Source organism: Accipiter gentilis, chromosome 33 (assembly GCF_929443795.1).
Source record: "Accipiter gentilis chromosome 33, bAccGen1.1, whole genome shotgun sequence".
Taxonomy (NCBI): domain Eukaryota; kingdom Metazoa; phylum Chordata; class Aves; order Accipitriformes; family Accipitridae; genus Astur; species Astur gentilis.
The window spans coordinates 20,544,848-20,567,499 of NC_064912.1; positions in this window are offsets into that span (position 1 = coordinate 20,544,848).

A 22,652-nucleotide genomic window follows, 5' to 3' on the forward strand; every position below is an offset into this window, starting at 1 on the left:
GGGTAAGTGTGCCCTCCAGCAATGTAATTAAAACCAAAATTACATTAACCCTCCAGTGACCATTTGACAAAAAATTAAGAGTCTAGAGAGTTCTCTGAGCTCTCATGCCCAGCCAGATTATTCTTGGTGTGCTCAATTTAGCTTTCGCATACGCCTGCACACCCCACTTTCATTTGGATGGTGGCTTGAAGAATGTCCTCATTCATAACATTCAAATACCAAGAAAGTCAGGTCCCTGCTCTGTCTGGGAAAACAAAGGGGGCTTGAAGGTTCGTTCTTCTGGCACTAAGAGGACCTGGCTCTCTGAGCCTTGGTGACTGTCCTGCACAAGTATTCCCATGGCACTGGAGCAGTGACAAGCAGGATACAGCCCATCGGCCAAGGGGTGGCTCTGCCATTGCCACGGGCATGGCACTGCAGATAGATCTCTGCTGTTAGGCCACTGAGCTGACTTCTCCTCCCCCGGACCCAGGGAACTGTGACAAAGCTGGTGGTTCCCCAAGGTTCCAGGGCGAACAGCGCTGACTGGAGTCACACCTGGTGATCACCCTGTGCTAGCATGGCACTGGTACCTCCCAAGAGAAAATCAGTTTGCCAGTGAGATGAACAGGCCAGATGGGATGGAAAATGAGCATTTACCAAGAGATACAAGACAACCATTTTTAAATCTTGATGACTCAAAACAAACACGGTCTAATTATGGGTCTTGCTGGCTCTGCAGTGAAGAGACATGGAGCCAGGCTTCCCCCAGATGCTCCATGTCCCATAGAGACCCAAGCACAGTCCAGGGATGCTGGGGAGGCTCCCAAGTGGCATCTCAGAAAGCCACTATTTTTGTAACTGCTTTTTGCCTACAGGAAATTATTCCATTCCCTCGTTGCACTGTTTCTGAAGGGTGGCTAGATTGTTGCTGTCCTCGCTTACAATTCCCAGTGAAAACCAGCCATGAAGTGCCAGATAACCAAGGCATTGCATCTGTCTCTGCAGGATTTTGGCCACGCTCCAAATCCTGGCCTCCAGCACCTTATTCTTCACAAACTGTTCTTGTTTCCAACCAACCAGCCTCCCCTTGTTCCCTCTGCTCTGCCAACACCAGCACAAAACCCTCTCTGCCTCCTGCTCCCCTGTCCATCATCTGTTCCCTCAACGATGCAGGGTCACAGCCAAAAACCAGCTGCCTGGACGTGGTGAGTGACAGCCAGACACAACCTCACAAGTTAGGATTTGGGGTGAATGGTACATGTGAGCTCTCTGGGGCAGAGGCAAGGCTCTGCGTGCTCTGCTCAGTGCCTCTTGTGGTGCAGTCCTGGCAGATGAGGCAGCCCATATACAGAGACCTGCTGTCCCTCTCCTCCCTGCAGCCAGCCAGGCACTCCAGCTCCTGCCCAGCTGCTCGTGGCCAATGCTGCACCACTAGTAAAAAGTATCAGCTTGCTGGCACATCAGGAAAAAAGTGGCAGCTGAAGAGCAGGTGCAAGTATATGGCACGCATCACTGCTTGCATGAACCCTCCCTCCATTCCCAAAGAGCCAGCTGGGCTTGCCTGTCTCATGCAGGTGGTGAGCATGTGCCTGGGACCTGGCAGAAGCCCCCTCCTCACACCAGCAGTGGGGCACTTGCTGCAGCTCTGACCCAGGAGCAGCCATTTGGAAATGTCACCAAGAAACTTTGTAATTCACATGAGTGCTTGGAGCATGTAAGGGAGCCCATCATTAACATCTGAGGCAGCGAAGCCCCTTGTCATTTCCCGTTTGGCAGCGATGAACAGCCGCTCTCCCGCTGACAGAGACATTGACAATATGACCTTTCAGGAACCACTGAGTAATCTGTTTGCTCCAACTCTGCTGTGTCACGCTGTCAGCTTGTCACCAAAACTTGCCACTCACATAACCTATTAGTTGTCCAATTTGTCTTTCTGTCATAGACCTTGATGCTCAACCCAGTGACTCTGTGCATTTTTAATGCTCTTGTTAGTTAATAAAGCACCACTTTGGAATTTAGGGGTTGAGAAGTCATCTCTGTCACAGCACATCTCCCTTCTCAGCACCCAGAATGTCCCACCATGCTGTGGCACCTCACTGGAGCTACCCCATGGGACAGGAACACAGCAGCCACAGCCTTGATGGGGCTGCCATGCAAAAACCCATCTTCCAGCCTGCTCAAGAGACCTGCTGAGGCCAGACACAAAGGCACCTCCTCTGCCTCGGCCAGAGCTGGGCATGGTCTCCACCACATCAAGGGCAGAGCAGAAGGTCTGGAGCTAGACAGACCCCAGCTTAGTTTTCATACCTTTTGCTTCACTTCTGAGCTGCAAAGAGAGGGGGGTTGCAGGTAAGTCCTGCCTGAGAAACACAAATGCAGCCAAGCACTGCCAGCTGCATGGATGGAGGGAGGCAATGGGGACATGGACCAGCTCCAATGACAGCTCCAGCAGGAGAAGAGGCATATTGCAAACGGGGACTTGGAGGGTGCATTATGTCTGATCAGAGGCTTCTCCTCCTGTCCCGATGCTGTGATGGAGCATGAAGGTGGCATGTGTGTTGCATAGATGCATCTGTGCCCCAGAAACCATGTCCAGGACCTCGGTTAGCTTCATCAGGTGCTAGACTTGTAACTTCTAGGACTGGAAGGCAAAACCTTCCCCCACCCCCAGGAGGTGATCACAGCTCCAGATCTGAGCTGAATCCAACAGAGCAAAACCTTTACCTCTTGGCTCATATCATGCAGCATGCTTTGAGACATGACTATACCCTGTGCTGTGCTTCTGAGGGTGTTTTCATCTGAAGGCCTCACAGAGCTTTGCAGCCATTCATTAGCAAAGAACTTCCTGACACCATCAGCTAATGAGAGAAGGGAGCCAGATGAAAAACCTATTCCTGAAAACCTGGATCTATCCTGAATTCACAGCAAAGTTTTTTTCCTGCTTATTAGGGTGGGAACTAGAACAATCTAGCCAACTACTGTGCTGCTTTGTGTATCTTATAAACAGATATTTGTCTGTTCAGATATAATTACAAAATGAACCTTTAGTCTTATAGCAGAGATTCTGGAGTCTCTGCTTACTTAACTTTTCATTGAAATCCTTATAATACTGTGTGCCATACTTTATCAGGCGTTTAAACACCATAGTTAAAACCCCAGTATGACATTTTACACCTGACTTAACCAGCACTAGATTATCAGTTGTTGGCCCAAGAGTGCATTTTTTACAACTTGCTTTTCTCTGAACTTGCATTAAAGGGCCCTGGAAACCTATTGGGACTGAGAAGGCTCAAGACAGTAGCAATGTAACCTTACAGCTCTTGGCGTGCTAGTACAGACCATTAGCTGCAGATGTCCTTCTGAAGATCAAGAGCACTTCAAAGCCTCCTAAATTCCTTCCTAAGCTCCAGAGGCTTGGAACATTTGCACGGCTTACGCCAGCTGACCTTGATTCATAAGGCAGCACTCAGATTCCGACTAAGACTTTTCCTGAAAGTAGTTTAAATGTCTCCCATTCTCTGCCATGAAATAATTAGTAGACCTAATTTGCACAAATTTGCAAAGTTACGTTTTCAGAAGTCTGTCTTGTAGCAAAAGCAAACCCTTGACACTTTATCTGTACAATTGTATGTATATAAAACACTGAGCACCACAATATGCAGCAAGAGTTAAGAATTGTAATGATCTATGGGACTTTCTGTTGTATACAGGCTAACTGGACAGCTATAAGTGACCCGAACATGCTTGTCGCCCTGCATCTTCAATGCAATACCTGGCTGGAACACCCAGATCCAAGGACTGGGAGGGTCCCCTTTCTTGGCCTCAGTTCCAGCCATTCTTCCTCCTGCTTGCATACAGACCTATGGCCTGGCTCTCCAGCCTCCGTCCTACAGATGCCCAGGGAAGGTCCTAGCAAAGGCAGAAGCTCGGCAGAGCTGCCAGTGGAGATCACACCAGTCATTGAACACTTGCATGCCACAGGATGGGCTGTGGGACTGGAGAGGAATAAGCGCTTCCCTTCATATCTTCAGGAAGAGGCACATGTCAAGAAATTTTAGGGCAGTAACACAATGGTCAAAGTAACAACCCATCTGCTCTACTGATTTATGTTCCAGTGGGGAAATGGCATTTCATTCCTGCACTGAAACATTTTTCCAGACAAAACAGATTCATCCAACTCTCAACCTATTGAATGACAAGGTTTTTCTAAGAGAAAAGCAGCAAGGTTGAAAATCCAAAGTTGCTGTTTGTTCTGCCATGAAAGCTTGAAAATTAATTTATCTGGTGAGAATTTTGTCTGTGTGCTGAAGGACTTGATTTTTTTTTTTTTTTAACCTCTTATAGCCTAGAAAAAGTCATGCCTTCCTCCTTTTGTGTCAAGGCTATGATCTTCACCAGCAAAAACAGGAGAGGTGCAAGCATGTTTCATGTGCCAGAACATTGCACTGTAACAAAGGGATTCTTCTCCTCTACCACCAGTGCATTAATGCAAAGAACTCAGAAGACAGTATGATGGGCAAAAACCATATGTCACAGCATTTAATGCCTTAAGGCTTCTTGCAGACAGTTGTCTTTACAATAAACTTGGGGGAGACTCCCTATTCGCTCTGTAAGACAGCAGTGGAGACATTTCTGTGCTTCCTGACACTCTTAGGACCAGGCAACAACTTACATTAGTATTTGCAAGTTAAAAAGAAATACTGAAAATAATTACTGATTTCTGAGGACTATCATTAGCTAATTTGCAAATATTCTAGTCAGTGACAAGTGCTTTGGAATTTAAGGATTGCTGATGGTTCCTTTTGTCAGTGCTTGCTGTCATAATATTAGTAGCAAAATAATTCAAATTCAGATAATTTAAATGCCTCGTGAAAGAAAAAATCCCATTGCATCTCTACTGTCAAAGGTCTGGGGTACTGACATTCTCCAGGGAGGCAGACACTTAATATGTGCCTGTGAATTTGGAAGGACAGGAATCCCTGGCACACCAAGCTTATGCTACCTCTTTCCACTGTGGATCTCCTGATTTACTGGAGTGACAACAAGGATAATTAATTCCATTGTTTTTAAGCAAATTAACTAGCCTCGCACAAACAGGACAGTCCAAAATCAGAGAAGCTAACACCAGAACAATAACGAAGACCAGACGGTTTGAGCAGTGCAAGTGGCACAACGGCATTCCATTGCAAAGATGGAAAAACAGCACAAATAGCAATGAGTTTTCATGCCCTGGCAGCTCCCGCCAGTTACAAGTTCATAGAAGGGCATCGATCTAACATGAGTTTGTTCAGTGTCAGCTGTGATGGTGCTATACGGGAAATTGATTTCTTCTTTAGTACATTCTCCTCCAATGGAAGCTGGCTCTCTCCATGGTGATGGGATGTGCTGATCAGTTTAACAAGCTGCCGATGGGATTATGCAGAATCATTTCACCAGTTTTCAGTAGCTGTGTGAAATGGCATTTGCTGGAAACACAAGTCTGCATGGACCTAACTGAAAAGCCAATGAGATCTGAGCCCCAAGGCCTTATGCTAAAGAGGAAAAGACGCACAAAGCCTGAACATCTTCAATATTTCAGAGTGGGAAAGTCTAGCTTCTGCAGAAGGTGGGCATCCCTGGAGCAGCTCAGCTTTCTAGGACAGGGAGGGATTTTTAGCAGCATGCGTAACAGAAACTAACAGCAACACACCCATGAGCAACTAACTGCTGTAGCAGCAGCTCTGGCAGGCTGGTCAGCCCACCTGCATCAAACAACGTGCTCCCTCCTGCAAAGACGTGTGTCTGCACCACACCACACACCAAGAAAAAGCAAAGGAAGGTCGCTTCTTGACCTTCACTACTGTCAGGACCCTAAAAAAAAGAGCTCAGGCCCTCCCAGTGAAAGGTGAACAGCTCACCTAACTTCATTAAAAAAATAGCAACATTAGTTATTTCAGCCTTCCAGGGCAGGCATAAAGATAGATGAAAGGAATAAGGCAAGCTGGGAACATCAATAAATTACTGCAGCCCCTTATTGGCTGCAGTATTCAATAGTTTAAAATGTTTTCTGGTGCCTTAGGCAAGTAGAAGATTTGCAGAAATGCTGAGCCGTCGCCTGTGATGTATCATTGTCACTCATCAGCTGCTAAGTTGCATTTCGTCTTCCTTTCCATGCAGCATGTGTAACTCTGAACAGCCACAGCAGTGAATTAGAGAGATGATATCTCTAGGCTAGCACGGGCTGCCTGGTGACTAAGTGTTGGGAGGACAGTCTCATTTCTGCTGTTCAGAGACAGATGGGTGAAAGCAACAAAGACCTGGGTGCAAAGAAAGGGACATACTTGGATTAAAGAATCACTAATTACCCTAAAAGAATCAGACATCTTTACAGATGAGGCGATCTGCCAGCCCACACGTAGACCTCCCCAACCTGCCAGGGGACAAAAGAGTCCCTGCTCCACTTGAAGACTCATGTCCCCAAGCAATGACGTGCCCTGCAGCCATGTCCAGAACCCCCTTACTCTGTGGCTGCATGGGAAAGCAGAGGTGAAGGCTCAGGTCTTCATTACTAATGAGCAGCTGCTAATGAGTCACAGATTGCATTTCTATGACTCTACTTGACAAGCTCAGCTCAGCAGCCCCTTGAGCAGTGCAGTCATGCCTCAGAGGAACTTCAGGCACATCAGGGGCACCGGGCTGGGAAGCATCTTCTGTCCAGGGGACGCACTCTTCCATCTAGTGCAGTGTCCCCAGATGCCAGAGGCCAAGGTGTTGGGGGGGGGGGGGGGGGATGCTGGCCTGTCCCCAGGTCCTCCCCCCAGAGGAGGGCAAGTCGCAGAGGGAGGGGGGGCTCTCCAAGATGAGGATCTGCCCCATGGCACAGTATAAATGAGGTTTCTGCTGAGGGCACGGCAGCTAAGCCCTTGCAGCAGGGCCAAGGGGGAACCAGGTCCTCGCTGCACTGCAGAATCAAAATGGGGTTAATTTTTCTGGGGAATAGGTCAGCCGCCGTTTGTATGTAAAGAGCCCATGAAAACCCCACCCATGGAGCGGATGGTTTGTGAAGGACTTGATCTGGCCCCACAAGGCATATGGGATGTGACAGGCCTGTGAGCCCACTAATACAGAAACCGCTCGAAAGCATCCTCACAGCAGCCCAGGGAGAACCTGATCCAATTAAAACCGAGTTTGGCTGGCCTGCTCCTAGTGAGTGCCATATATCTGCACAGATGATTTTCACAAATGTAGTGGACTACTCCATGTGGCTTTGGCTGCTGTTGAAAATATTTAATAAACTCTGGAATATGAATCACTATCAAGGACCCTGAACATTAATTTTAGTCACAGTTGGCCACACTGTATCACCCTATAAACACCTCTCCAGTTTCAATTAACATTTCTCTATCTCCTGTCTGACTGAATATTATATTTAATTTAAGAGGATTGGTAAAGATAGTTTTCACACTTCACAGGAAAGCATAATGAAATAATTATATCTGCACCTACAAAAAGCATGAGGATATTGCATAAAGAGCTTTAAAGTCATCTAAAGCAAAAACTTCTCCAGCAGACCTTCATTCTAGCTTTGGCTAGTGAGGCTACCATGCAGGTGTCTGCCACCCCCTGCTCAGTGTCTGCTTCTGGACATCGGCACCGCAGCAGCCACTGCTGGCTCAGCCAACGGCTTTGCCAGCAGAAACCTCCCACCGGCCACAGGACATCTCCGTTCCTCCCCGCTGGCCCTCAGCAGAGGTGTGCTGCATCCCTCCGCGGTGGACAGTCCTTTATAGCAGCCGCTGTGGGTCCTTGCTCTGAGATAGGCTTGTCTTATCTGACACGTGGTTGTGGCTCTGCAGTGGTGGAACTGCTTCCACATCTCTGGAGATGATGCATTGAGGGCTCTCCTGGGCTGTGGCCCCAGAGCAGGGCACTGTGGACCGGCGGATGGGGGGTTGGAGGCTCGTCGCTCCTGGCTGCACCCTCTGCTCTGAGGCTACGAGATGCCCACACACCTCTGCCTCCTGTCATCTCCCTGGTCACATTTTGGAGCTTGTTGATAGTAGCACCTTTCTGATCTCCTCTGCCACACTTCCCACTTCTCCTACCTTAGGGCAAGCCCTGAGCCATGCGGCAAGAGTCAGTGTTTCCTCCAGCAAAAAAAACCTGGCCTGCAAAGCACAGACCATGCTCCCCAGCCACTGTGGAGAAAGTTCAAATCTGCCCTGAAATGAAGGACAGCCCTGCAACCTGTAGTGGCTATAGACAGGAAAAGTAACATTTCCAAGAAAACTAGGGCCCAGAAGCAAAGTACCTCAGGGAGGATGCATATAGCAAAACCTTAGTCAGTGAGCGGATCACAAAGATAGGAGTCTGTCTATCTGAAACCCCAAACACATGACTGGAGGAAAGGAATTTGTCTTCGTGTCCCATGAAGGGGCTAAAGACACATTGTCTTAATGAATGACACCTATGCAATGCGAGGCAAGGCAACCAGGCACAAGTACCAATTCCCAAACCTCTGTCTTTCACTCCGAGGCCCAGCTTTAACCTGTGCCTTCCCCTAGGAACAACACTCAAAGCAGGGAAACCAAGTCATACCTCTGAACATGCACGTGCAATTAAATATTTCCCTGTTCACCACACATCACTAAGGCTTCTCCTGGAACGAACACATGGTCCCTGTTTTCCAGGACACAGAGGTAACAATAACAGCATGAGGTGACTGAGCAAATTGCAAACTGCAATTGCACGAGGCTCTCAGGAGCAGGTAGCACCACTCAGGAGCTCTGGAGAATAGTGAAAATAACTTGGCAGCTAACGAGCAAGCATAATTCATTATCAAAGCAGCTCCTCCTTCCTCAGGATGGGAGAACAGCCAACAATACAACAGGCTTTAGCTAGGTGGGTAAAGAAGGTGCCTGCGTTGATTATAAACTGCTGAGGTCCTTCCTGGCAACAACGAACAGAGCTGGAGGAGGTCCACTAGCTGACGTCAGAGCTACAAGGGACTGAGGAGCATGACATCCTGCGAGACACGCACCTTGTCACTGCAAGGACAGCGATGCCTGCTCCTCAGGGTGGTGGGCAGCAACCAGCTGCCAGCTTCACCAGCACCACAGCCACCCTGGGATCCATGCCGGGGCAGGAGAAGGGGAAACAGACACCCACTCACCCAACAGGAGTTGGGAGGCCAGGGGAAGCACAGCTCCAGCTAACAACTCTCTGGGTAACTCTTAACTCCCACCGAGCATCTTCCTGCACCTCTCCCTCCCTTGATTCACAGGCTGGACAGAATCTTGAAATAATGAGGAATTTCTCTCTCCCCCACAGGCTGTTAGAGAGGGAGGTTGTTGAGGCTCATGGCTATGGTCATAGACACAGTGAAAAACTTGTGTCAAACCAACCTGTCCTGGTTAACAAAGAAAAAAGAAGCCCACACAAATGATGCAGCCCCTTAACAGTGACAGAGAGCAGGGCAGAGGAACAGAACTATTCCCAGACAAATCAGGGCCAAAGCTGCCATACCGTTAGATGCCCGTTTCCAAAATACAAGCCTACTTGCTTGTATACACGGCTGCTCTTGTGAGATTTGCTTGGGGCATAGATCTGTAGCCTCAAACTTTGCAGCTCCATTCAAGCATTCACAGTCAAAGCATTGAGCTGTCCTATGTCTGTGATCCCTGGACATGTTATGTACAAGGACTAGGACACAAGAAGTTCCCCCTTCGGTGCAGAGCCCTCTGTCTGTGGATTTCTTTACATGCCTTTGCTCATCCATAAGCCTCATACATTTTCACTGTAGCTGCTGGGTCTGCTGCCCTTGGGCCAAGCAGAGCTCCCTCTGCCAGCAGTTGTCTTCAGCATTTTGGCAGAGAGCAGCAGAACAGTTTTGAAGCAAGTTCCCCAATCCAATGCATTGGCTTTATTCAGAGCAGCTTTAGTACAAGAGAAAAGGTTTCTTTCAGAGAAAACCAAACCAGGAGCTCTGTTTCAGGTGCACATCAGGTATTTCCAACCCATAACCAGGGCACAATGGACCAAACAAATCACTAGTCAGCTTCAAAACACACACCTGGCCAAGGCATATTAGGGAGAGGAGGCAAGGCTAAGCCTAGTCCCAAGTAAAACCTCCAGCCTGCACACACAGGAGGTGTAGGGGCCTCAGCAACAACTGCTGCAACCTACTGACCCACTCCTGACATGCACTATTGCTTGCTAGCATAGACAGATCCCAAACACGCTAATGCCAAACCTACCCATACAGCTGGCATCCCCAGACACTTCAAATAAGCAATCTGCTGGTAGTCATCTTAGTCCCCTCCAAATCCAGTTATAATTTCATCTTGCCCTTAGCCCTGCAGTGTGTGTCTCAGTGCTGTACAACCATGTCTGGCTTTGGTCTGCTGACATCATCTGCAGATCTTTAGGCTTTTTTTCTTCTTGTTTCCTATGTTGTAACAAATGCCTTCAGAACGAACAGGTTTTTCTCACAGCAGACTTGCAGAAAAATTGATTATTGTTTGTCCTCATCTATAACCTCATTAGCAAGAAAGCAGTAGCCTAGTTTCTCAAAATCATAGAAATTTAAGACCGTAAAGGACAGAAGACAACTGAGTGTTATCCTTTGTGTAATAACCTTTCCTGTGTTTGAAGACTGTCACATGCCCCGCTCTGGTTGTTCCATTTCAGACTGACGAGATCCAATTCTTTCAGCCTTTCTTTGTTTTTTGGATCTCTCAGCATCTCTCTTGAAATTCTCCAATGCTTCACCAATTTCTCTATATTTTTCTTCAAAGAAATATATATTTCATTATTTTTAAAAATATTTTTACTCCCTGACATCGCATGCAGGGGGAACAATTAATACCCAGGCCCGTACAGGCAACACTCATGTTACGGCATCCTAAAATGATAATGCTTTGCTTTTGGCAACAGCAGGGCATTATCACATGCACATCCTTTTCTGCAAAAATGTTGTCTTGCCAGGTATTTCATATATCAAAAGCACAAATACTTCTATTTTTTTAATATATATATATGTATGTATTTCTGCTTTTGATTTCTCCTTCTTGAGCAGAATGTGGACTTTTCTGTATTGACTTTCTGCTGGTGTAGGCCCCCTTTCCAATTCTAATTGTGCCCTGGGGACTGCTTAGACTCTCACCTACATGACATGGGCCAGAGTTATATGATTTATAAGCATATCAGCTCTGCCCTCATCCACATCAGTGTTTGGTAGACCCCCCAATTTCCTGTATTAAACAAACCAATCTTCCAGTAATGTGCTTTTCCTATCTTTGTCTCATCTCCACTTGTGTAAAGTAGTCCACTGAGCAGGGCAGAAGTAGCATTATCTTTGTGGAGTGCAGCTTTATTTCACTGCCATGTGGCCAAGTGCTGTGGGAAACTCCATGGCTGGAGGGAGATGTGAAGGACTGCTCCATGCAGCAACACTCCGATAACAGCATCCATCGGCTTCCTCACTGCAACTCCCACCCATATACTGCTGTGGTTTAGCACCTCTCTGAAACGCCGCCACAGTGATGCTCCTCAGCTGTGGCTGGACCAAACAACCCTGGGAAGGGCCCTGCCCTGCCCAGGCAATGAGGCAGGGGCAGGGCACACTCCAGCCTGCACAGCCCTGGGGATGCTCCACACCCTGAGCAGTCACACCAGGGCTTTTGCCCCAGCAGGAATCAGACTCCTGAGCACTTCTGCGGAGCTGAAGGACCAAGATGAGCCAAAAATTGTCACCATGTCCCTAGTTTCTCCCATCACTAAGTCGTATTTCCCCTTGCGAAGGTGGAAGTGGACGTACATTACATGCATCACCACTGCAGCTATTTTTACTGCACAGAAATTAGCCCAGCAGGAATTCAATTCCATTAAATTCCATTATTCTGAGAAGGGAAACTCAGTGCTGACTTCAGAGAACAGCAGCCACAAAACCTGCAGAAAGGCTCAGAAAGGACAGAAAAGGAAACAGCTGCTGGGGAGGGTTTGGAGGATGCCAGGCACCTGCAGGCAAGTTGCCCCCAGCCACCCCGACACCTCTGCCTGGGAAAGAAGCTCCTTGTAGGGGCTGCATCGTTCCCACGTACCAGGGCCTCACATGACACTTGACCCGCTCTGCCGATCTCCAAATGATTTGGAGACGATCTGTGGGTCTGAGCTGCCAACATTAATGGATCTGTAACAGCGTCAGAGAGTCCAGCGCCTGCAAGAGCTGGCAGCCCAGGGCGCAGCACCAGCGCCCAGGGTGCCCCAAGTCCCTCCAGCAGCTATTTGGCTAGGGACAGCCCATTCCCTGTCCCTCCTGCACAGACCCCAACCACCAAAACCCACAACACCTTGGACACAAGTCTTCTCATGGCACCTGACTGCATCCCCTCCCTAGGCACCAGCAGCAGTGTGTTGGATGTAGACCAAGGAGGGCAGGCAGCTCCAGTGCCACGGAGGAGCAGGCGCCCAGGAGCACTTCTTGCCTCATCTCTCCCACAAGCAGAGCAGCATGCAGGGCAGAGGGGCAACAGGTTCTCAACCCGCACAGAAGGATGTGGACAGCACTGGGCTTGGGTAACGCTGCCATACCCTGAACCTCTGGAGGTGGGAGGACATGGGGATCTGCACCTTCACCCCCATAGTCATTGTGCTGCACACTGAGAAGTGGTGGTAGCTCCCCTGTGCCAGTATGCCCCTGTATCATCAGCAGTGAGACTAAGGTACTGATATGTGCAGATCTGAGACCATCTGCATGCAGAACCACACAGGGAGGAAAGGTGCCTCTTACTCAGCTTTTCAAAGGGCTGCAGCTCCTGCAGGGCTCTGGAGCCACCTGCATGAGCCAACAGCTCGGGGACCCTGACAAAAGCCATCCTTTCCCAGGCTGACCTCAGTCTGGGTCAATACTGCAGCCTTGTGGTCCACAGAAGTTTGCTTAGTAATTCAGACACTACCAAAAAAATAAAATTGCACTCTGGCACTTTGCAGCAGCTCACTAATGGTAATGATTTGAACCCGAGGCACTGGCAGGACAAAGCCATAAGAAGAAGGCTCAGCCACGCATTTTTGGGCACACTTGACTTGTTGGACTCATGCTATACTCCTGACTTCCTCCCTCAGCAAAAACCCCAAAGAAGTGGAAGTCCTTGCTCTGGTGTTTACATTTTCTCATTCATCATTGCTATGAATTTCCCAATTTAAACACATCATCCTTGAATGAGGGTCATTGCATTTCCAGTCCCCACTGCTTGACAGACTTTATTGTTGTCCTTAAAAACAGCTTTAAAGTGCCAGATAATGATTACTAACTATATGTGGTCACCTAGGAGACAAGGGGGATTCCCAAAAATCAGTGCCAGAAACTGTAGTAATCCACAACTAAGAAAAAAAGGAGAATTAGACAAGCCCTGTGTGTTTGCAATTGTGCTATTAACAGTGCAGTCATCTGCCTGTGAGTTTTTGTGGGGGCAAAATGCACAGGATAATGGCACAGGATTCCTAGAATGCACAGGGACGGTCCTGTCCTCACCCTTGGCCCATCACAGAAAAGAAATGGTTTCTTGACCACAGCCAAGCTTTAGGTTTAGATCCTAATATGCAAGAGGCTATTCTGTGCACCACACAAAACATCACTCACTGGGAAGAACTGCCAGAGATCATTAAAAGAGAGAAAGATTGCATCCATCCTACCTGGGACACTTCCATCCTTACACATTTCTGCTGATTAGAAGCAAAAGGTTCAGAAGCAAAAGGCCATGGAGCCAAGCTGGTCCACACATCCAGCACCCAGCGCTAACAGCATCACTATGCCTGCACAGCTCCAACCACCACAGAGGAGATGTTAGCACTGCTACTTCCGCGAGGTGTAATGGCAAATGCCTGCAAGTTTCGAGGAAGATCTATCACTTGGAGGCCCTGAGCAGCTCAGAGAACATGTGTTAAAGAGATAAAATAATATTTTCCTGGTTAGCTCCAACACTTTATTCAATAAAGTTTAAAATCTTCACCCTGACTCAATCCATCTGTGCAGGTGTCATAGTACTTACTCATTTTTAGTTTGGAGAGGAAGAAAATGCAGGGTGAGCAGATAAAGCAGTTGCCTGATTTGAATTTCACTTCTATCCCATAACTCTTTGCAGAGGTCAAGGAGAAAATGACAGGTGGAAAAATGTATCTTGGAATCACCAACTGGAGGTTTAAGAAGATTCATTTCCAAAGCGCGTTACTGCAGACAGTGAGAGGAGAGGAGAAGAGCAGGGCTTACCGTCTGGATCGATAGCACAGGATACGAACTGCAAGCACAGCCTGCCAGGATGGGAGCGGGTGGCACAGCACTCCTACTTCCAGGCTGAAAATACCGTTTTAAACCTGCTTTTTAACATTATGGAGAAAGTTCCATTTCATTGTCCAAACAGACCATCCCAGGGAGCAGTGTCCAAGGCAAAACCCAGCCCTGTAGCAGCCCAGGGCTCACCCACTGTCCCTACAGATGGTCTGTCCAGGGCCACACTGGGACCTGCTCTCTGCTCTGGAGTACCCGGGCTGGAGGATGTCCAGGCAGAGGTGCCCGGGCAGCTGAGCTGTGCCGCAGGGCTGCTCCTGGAGCAGTCCCTGTGCAGCCTGGCACCCAGGTAACATTCATTTTCTGGGTGAACAGAGCAGTATTTTGCAGTTCAGGTTTCCGGGAACTGTAAATAAACTTGAATTCACTTGTCATCCATCTCAGAGAATTACCAAGCTCAAAAGTTTTAATTTCAGTAATTAGATAAAACTTTCTCCCTGCACAGGACTGTGGGCTGTGTATATTAATAGAATTTCCTAAAAACAAATGAGATGTCACTGAAAGCATCATGAAAGGAGGACAGCAGCAACCAATCATTCCCCCACATGAACAAGATTTAGGATTTACCTATGCAAACGTATTGTTGTTGCTCTGTAATCACCATCTGTAAATCAGCAATTTATAAGGGGAGGAAGTGCAGGGAGCCAGCCCCCACTGCCATCTCAGGGGCAGACTGCCAGCCCTTTGATAATTTCAAGGAGGACATGGCTTGCTGACCTCCCATGCAGATCCGCAGGTGGGAATCCTGAGGGACCTGTGCCTCACAAAAGCCAGACAGCACAGGGCGGACTCCTCCCATACAGCAAAGATACATTATAGGACCTGGCTTGCCAGGCCTGCAGACCACCCAGGTCTGCATGGCCCCCAGGTCTGCCCCAGCACCCTGGAGCTGATACACTATCTCTTTTCATCTGGAAATGCCCCAGACCCTTTCCTGTGGCAGAAAGAGCAGGAGGCTCTCAAGCCACTGTGTCACGTACCTGCTGAACAGGTAGATACACCCCTTGACAAATACAAGGAGGGAGCATGTCACTGAGGCCATAGGATTAGCATGTCCTGAAGCCTAAACAGAGGCACCCTGACCCCGAGAAGAGTGATGCCACCATTGGGGTTGTCCAAAGGAGAGATGCTGGGGAGGACCATGCTAATGGTGCTTGCATGCATCAGGTGCTGCATCCCTGGAGAGGTCCTGGGCTCCTCATGGCCACGAGTGCCCGCTGGCCCCATCCTGCCCTGCACTGGTGTGGCTCGGGGCCACGTGGACTCTTGGAAAGCAAATGTGTTTCTGTGCTCAGTCGCCCGCTGGAAGCTGTTACCAGCGGCAGCTCCCTCCTGCCTTCTGGAGACAGCCAATTTTCCCATCGGCTGTGACAGGTTTCAGAGCTGCAGCTCAGCACAGACATCTCGTACTCGGCACAAGGACAGAATTCCTTTCACACATTTCAGTGCTACCGGCCTGCTTATGCAGCCCTGTCACCAGCATGTCCTAGAGCCTCCCCAGGATTTAGAAATAGCAATCACAAGGCCTTGTACTTTTTCTTCCTCTTGTACAGAGCTTCCTGAGACTGTGCACACATATTGTGATGGGTTGACCCTGGCTGAACACCAGGTGCCCACCAAAGCCATTCTATCACTCCCCCATCCTTAGCTGGACAGGGGAGAGAAAATATAACAAAAGGCTCGCGGGTCGAGATAAGGACAGGAGAGATCATTCACTATTACCGTCACGGGCAAAACAGACTCAATTTGCAAAACATACTCAATTTATTACAAATCAACCAGAGCAAGGTAATGAGAAGTAAAACGAAATCTCAGAACACCTTCCCACCACCCCTCCGTTCTTCCCGGGCACAACTACCCTCCCGGATTTCACCACCAAGCCCCCCCAGCGGCACAGGGGGACAGGGATGGGGTTTATGGTCATCACACGTTATTTTCTGCCGCTTCACCTCCTCAGGACGAGGGCTGATCACACTCTTCCCCTGCTCCAGCGTGGGGTCCCACCCACGGGAGACAGTCCTCCACGAACTCCTCCAACGTGGGCCATTCCCACGGGCTGCAGTTCTTCACGAACTGCTCCAGCATGGGTCCATTCCACGGTGTGCAGTCCTTCAGGAGCACACTGCTCCAGCGCGGGTCCCCCACGGGGTCACAAGTCCTGCCAGAAAGCCTGCTCCGTGGGCTCCTCTCTCCACAGATCCGCAGGTCCTGCCAGGAACCTGCTCCAGCGCGGGGTTCCCACGGGGTCACAGCCTCCTTCGGGAACCCACCTGCTCCGGCGTGGGGTCCTCCACGGGCTACAGGTGGAGATCTGCTCCACCGTGGACCTCCCTGGACTGCAGGGGGACAGCCTGCCTCACCAGGGTCTTCACCACGGGCTGCAGGGGAATCTTCGCTCCGGCGCCTGGAGCATCTCCTCCCCCTCCTTCTTCACTGACCTTGGTGTCCGCAGGCTTGTTTCTCTTACATGTTCTCACTCCTCACTCCGGCGGCAGTTTCTCTCCGTCCCAACTTTTTCCTTCTTAAAAATGTTATCACAGAGGCGTTACCACTATCACTGATTGGCTCGGCCTTGGCCGGCGGCGGGTCCGTCTCAGAGCCGGCTAATATGGGCTCGCTCTCTCTTGAACACAGGGGAAGCTTCCAGCAGTTTCTTACAGAAGCCACCCCTGTAACCCCCCCCCGCTACCAAAACCTTGCCAAACAAAACCAATACACATATACATGAATATCTTGCTGGGGGGAAATTGTGCTGAGGATGTTTTACATCTGCTTCTGAGGACAGCCCTGACTCCAGTCCAGTGACAGCTCTGACCCCTGCATGTGGCAGAGTCCCACCAGCTGCATTAGTGCTGCTGTTCCTGGGAAGATGTAGCTGGTGAGCTGTCAGCAAGCTGGGGCCCCTGCCACTGCTGTCTGGGAGCACCAGAAGGGAGCCCCGGAGGAGGAGCTACGCAGATGAGCAGTCCTACCAGAGGATGGGCACTTCACTCCTGCCCACCTGCCGCCCCAGGTGCCATCACACCCTTGAGGTTTTCAGTCTGCTCTTGGACACTCCGTGGCACTGTTCAGTCCTTTCCTGGCAGCACATACTAGGTAGCTACACCACTCGCCATTGCCTGTTTTAGTCAAAAGCAGGAACTCTGATGGCACGTTTGTCTCCTGAGACTGGTCAGGCCTTCCCCTGCTTTTGCAGGGCTATTACACAGCACACACTCACAGGTGCACGCACTGGGCATTGCTCCATCAGCAGGCATCAGCCTCTCCAGTACGGCTCAGGAGTGCCCCATCCCACCTCACCTGAGGCTCCTCCTCAAACCTCTGGTGGCCCCATCCTTGTGCGAGCCTGTACACTGCCAGCAGCGTGTATCTACACATGGACACGCTGCACCGACCAAGTGCCACCCTGTGCTCTTGGTCCTGGTCACCTCACCAGCAGCTCCTCACTCATTTCCACAGAATGCTTTTGGCTCTGGTTTATTTGTGGTCACTGAGCCCTTATTGGAGGGTAAGCCACTACAATACCCCTGTTTACAAATCCCAAGTGCTCTGTTCCTGAAAGGTGCAATAATTACACAGGTTTGGGTCTCTGCAGAAAGTCTCACACTAGCATAGCTCAACCTGTGAGGGTTTTTACCCTCTCCTTCCCTGAGCACTGACTGTAGAGGCCAATGGTTTAATATTGTCATTTCTTTTCGATTGTAATGCTCTCATTTTAGCACAGCAACTTATTTTTAATAGAGTTTGGAAAGATGTTTTTGTATGTCTTCACTTCTACTCCAAGGATGTTTGCTCTCAATTTATTTCTGCTCTTCTTATCTTCTCAACAACTGCATCTCTTGTTCCAAGTCCTGCTCATTTTCTGCTCCTTATTGTGATTTTTCTTTAATTTCATCTTGTTCCCGCACTTCCCAATCACACATTTCATCACTTCTGCTTCCCTATTGCCAACAATATGTGATTTCTTTATCTTAATTGTATCACCCAGTCATCTGGTTCCAGGATGGCATCTCTCTACCTTACAGTGCAGTCCCTTTAATCATTACTGCTTCTGGCATGTATAATAATAGCTGAGACAAGCTGTTAGCTTTCACCTCCCAGTTACAGGCACAAGTTTTTTTCCTGTAAGTCCTAATGACAACACAAACTGAAAACCCTTCAGACATTACTTCATATAGACTGCAGAAGAAACCCAGCGCTCCACAAGTGACTCTCCTCAGCTCCCAGCTGAGCAGCAGGGTGATGTGCAAGACCAGCCCTTGAGGAAGAGAAACCTTTCTGAGGGATCAGACCCAAGCCCTGGCTAGGAGCCTGTGAGCAGAAGTCCCTGCGCACCATCCCGGCTGGCGACGCAGCTGATTGCTGCTGCCTGCTCTCCCAGTCACTCCTGGGGTGTCTCCTTCCCACAAAGCCTGGGCTCTGCCCAGTCCCCTACCAGGGGGTCCCGCAACAGGCAGAACTCTCTGTGGGTGGGGAAAATGCAGCCTTCCCCACAGCAGCTGGGACACCCTTTTTTCTCCAATCTGCCAGGCCACACCTCTCTGATGGCCACCTACCCACAACGAGACAAAGCTCCATGTACTTGGCAGCCAGCCCCTCACCCAGCAGAGAGGGCTCCTCACCACCACTTCCCTTGTCTGAAGGGTCCTTCTCCCACCAGGCTGGGGGACTTGGCTCCAAGTGTCTTTGCTCAGTGCATGGCAGAAGTTACTGACTAGCTGCACCGTCTGGCTGTCTCTGAACGCACCAAGGTCCCGGCACCACCAGGTGCTCCGATAACGTGCAGCACCCTCCGTGTCTCAGGTGTCCATACAGCTCCTCAGTTTATAGCACCCAAAGCCCCCACACAAAGTTTTCCCAGAGCTTATTCATGTTTAGAGCATCTTTAGCATTGGGGAAGGGGGGTGGTCCTGCTCAGTGCAGGCAGCAACAGCTCCTCTCCAGGGAGGCAGGAGGGGGACCAGCCTCACCAGACCAGGAGAGACCTCTGCAAGGCAGCCCAACAGCCTAAGAGGAGGCACTGTCATAGGAGTCTGATAGCTGTGTGCTTGCTCCAACCCCCATACTAGCAGGCTTTCTGGATGAAACCTTTGCTGTCTGGATCCACTTCTCCAGCCTTAATAGCTCCAGAAAAAGGCAAAGAGCTGTGAATGCATTGCAATTTATCAGCAATAAGAAGTTGTACATGTGGGTACAAATAATATTTATACTAAGAACAGCTTAAATGCCACTGCAGAAGCTAGCACAGTGTAGAAGGAATAGCTGCATGTGTCAGACTTGGCACCTCTGTTTGTATTCTGATCTCAAGCACTGCTTAGAAGGTTAGCAAGATGCTGGCTCATACAAAGAGGAGCATTTTACATATGTCAGAGTGTGTTGTGGTGCCAGCTATGAATCAGCAGAGTAGAGTATCTGGTCACCCGATTTGCACAACGGTAGAATTGAATTAGATCTTGAATAATATAGGTCAAACAAAAAGAGAATGGGAGGGGCAAGGGATTATAGAGCAGGAAAATGTGACAAAAGGAGTTATTTAATCTGGAGAAAAGCCATTTACACAAGGTACCATATTTTGTGTTTGTCAGTGTAAAGCGATCCTTGCTGATCTATTGGATGTCTCTAGACAGGCCTATGCTAAAGGTCAGCAGCTCAAGTGAAGGAGGAATGTGCCCCATCAGCTCTCCAGGGTGTAAGGCTGTGCTTGCGCTCGGTGCTCCTGTCCTACCCTGTGCAACGAGGCTGCAACCACAGCATCCAGGCATGATGGTGCTGTTATCCAGGCAAGTAGAAGGTTAAAAATTTATGAAGAATTTAGTGAACTTAGATGTTCCACATACTAAGAAAGCCAAATCTGTACACAATGTCTAGGAAGTGATGAGTTAGAGAACTCCTAATCAAGAGTTGGCTATCCTTGAAGGAGAAACATGCTGGGAAATATGTCTACTATACATATTCTAATTATCATGTTTATACTTGACTTTGGATAGTTAGCTAAACTGCGTCTTTAAGCAAACCACACTCATTAGAATACTAAAAAAATCACACCCACTGAGCAGGAGACCCCAGCCCAGGCAAAGACCCTTACTAATGGAGCATGCACTGTAGAACAGAAGAACACTGTACCTTTAATGTGAAGCAGAGAAAACCTTAGCCCAATAGAAATGGTGACTGATAAGCAACTACCAATAACAATTTTGGGGAAGGACTTTAGAAACTAAATGGGTGAATCGAAACCTGTATAAATTGCTTGTTTGTTTAACTGCAGTGTGTGCTAGCTTTGTGGAATTACCACCTAGCACCCATCTTTGCGCAAACATGAAATAAATAATGCCTCTCCCGAGTGTGTGATTATTGTCTCATTGCACACCAGGTAACGAATCCACTTTTCAGACAACAGTGCTGCAGGTCAACAAAATTAACTGCTATATTACAGCAAGAGAAGTATTCAGAAAAGAACCACTCTCTGTCCCTTGGCATTGCTAGACTGTACTTTTAGAGCAACTGTACTTTTAGAGTTCAAAAGTTTAGCAATATCATAGGTGTAACCAGCCGGAAACCTGGGCAGGGACAAGTGCATGGAGCAGGTGCCAAGCATTTCCAGAACTAACAAGTCCACGAGCTGCTTCTGGATGAAGAGCTGCATGTAGGAGACAAAAGGAGAGGAAGTTTTTATTAAGTGGTAAGAAAGAAAGCAGATGCTGTGCAGTAGCTGGAACAGAAGGATGGCACTGACTGACCCAGATGTCTGTGCATTTATGTACAGGGAAGGAAAATGCACAAAGAACTAAACAGGGCTCTAGACTAATGGCAAATTTGTTTAATGGCCCTATAAGCCCCATTGTCTCTGCTCCTGCCAAAACAAGAGGAGAAGTATGCACAGGGTGCGCAGGTTCAGAGGACAGTGCCATAGGCTGGTACTGAGCCTCTGTCTGAAAGATTTTTACAAACCAAGGTGAGTATAGTCCAAGGTGAGTGAAATGGCAGAATGTGCAAATACTGACAAAGATGTACAAGAGAAATATCAAAAGAGACTGTCAGCACCTGGCACTGACGAAGACAAGGGGAAGGTGCTGGACCACTCCCTGGGAAGCACTAGCTATGCAGACACCCAAGTGCCAAACCCAGCTCCCCACAGGCTGCTCTAGAGAGCTCAGCTTCATAGTGCTGGGACAAGGGGAATCCTGGGTCAAGACATGTCCTGACCCAGAGGACAAGGCCAGGGTGCCATTTATTTAGTACATATGATCACAGCAAGCAGAAAGGTCACAGGAGCAGGAAAGTACTGCTTCGCAAAGGTTAAGACCAACGCTGAAACAATTGTCCTTCGTGGTCTTTCTGATGCATGAAGGGACTGCCAGGACAGAGAGAGCGAGAGCCTGCAGGGCCTTTCAGGGAGCAAGGCACAACACAGGACAGTGACAAGCCACCAAAGAAGCACAGCTGAGGGCAGGAGAGCCCCTGCTCCAGCATCCCCGCTTTGCAAACCTGGCCTCTGTTTCCTACTGCATTAAACCGCTGCGTTTCCACTTCTGGGACCTGCCAAGGTAAGCGCAGCCAACAGGATGCCCAGAGCTTCAGTGGTCCCAGGGAGCAGGCAAGAGGCACTGAGAGCACACATGGGAACCTTCCGTTCAGCAGTCCCTGAGGCTCGACTCTGCTGAACATGACTGAAAGAGCTGCGTGGCAATAACACTGCTTTCATTCCTCCTTATTCCCATACATTGAACCTGCATACTCACATGGTTTAAATCTTAAGCATTCAAGGCATGGTGATGTATTCAAATATTTCTTCCATGCAAATATGACTCTATATAATCCATTCTAGGCAGCCATAACTTAAACTGACAGCTACTAAAAACTGGGGGAGTCTGCCATGGGCATGACGAACACAGATAACAATACTTAAATGCAAAGTGAAATGCACCAATAGTCAGCCCTGAAAACAGATGGGGAAAGGCCTCCTGGGCACGCAAAGGTAAATGAAAAGGTGACTCACCTGCACAGGTCTAGGACTCAGTGAACAGGTCAGAGTGTTGGCACTTTAGCTTCTCCCCTTAAAAAGGGGTTGCCAGAGGAAAAATAAAGTCAACAAGGGATGCCACCTGAAGCAAAGTTAGAGTCTTCTCAGAGAGGAGCTCTTTAAGTGCACATTTTTCCCAAGGCAGAGCTGCCTTCCCAGCAGGCACCCTGCAGCCAGACAAGCTGCCCCCACGCATCGCCCCAAGAGCACGCACTCTGCACCACCCCAGACATGCTGCATGGGCAGAGCCTGCTGCTTTCCCCCTCTCTGCATTGCTTAAAGACCCTCACACCTGGCCTTGACCTTGCGCTGTCCTCTGCCCTCCCT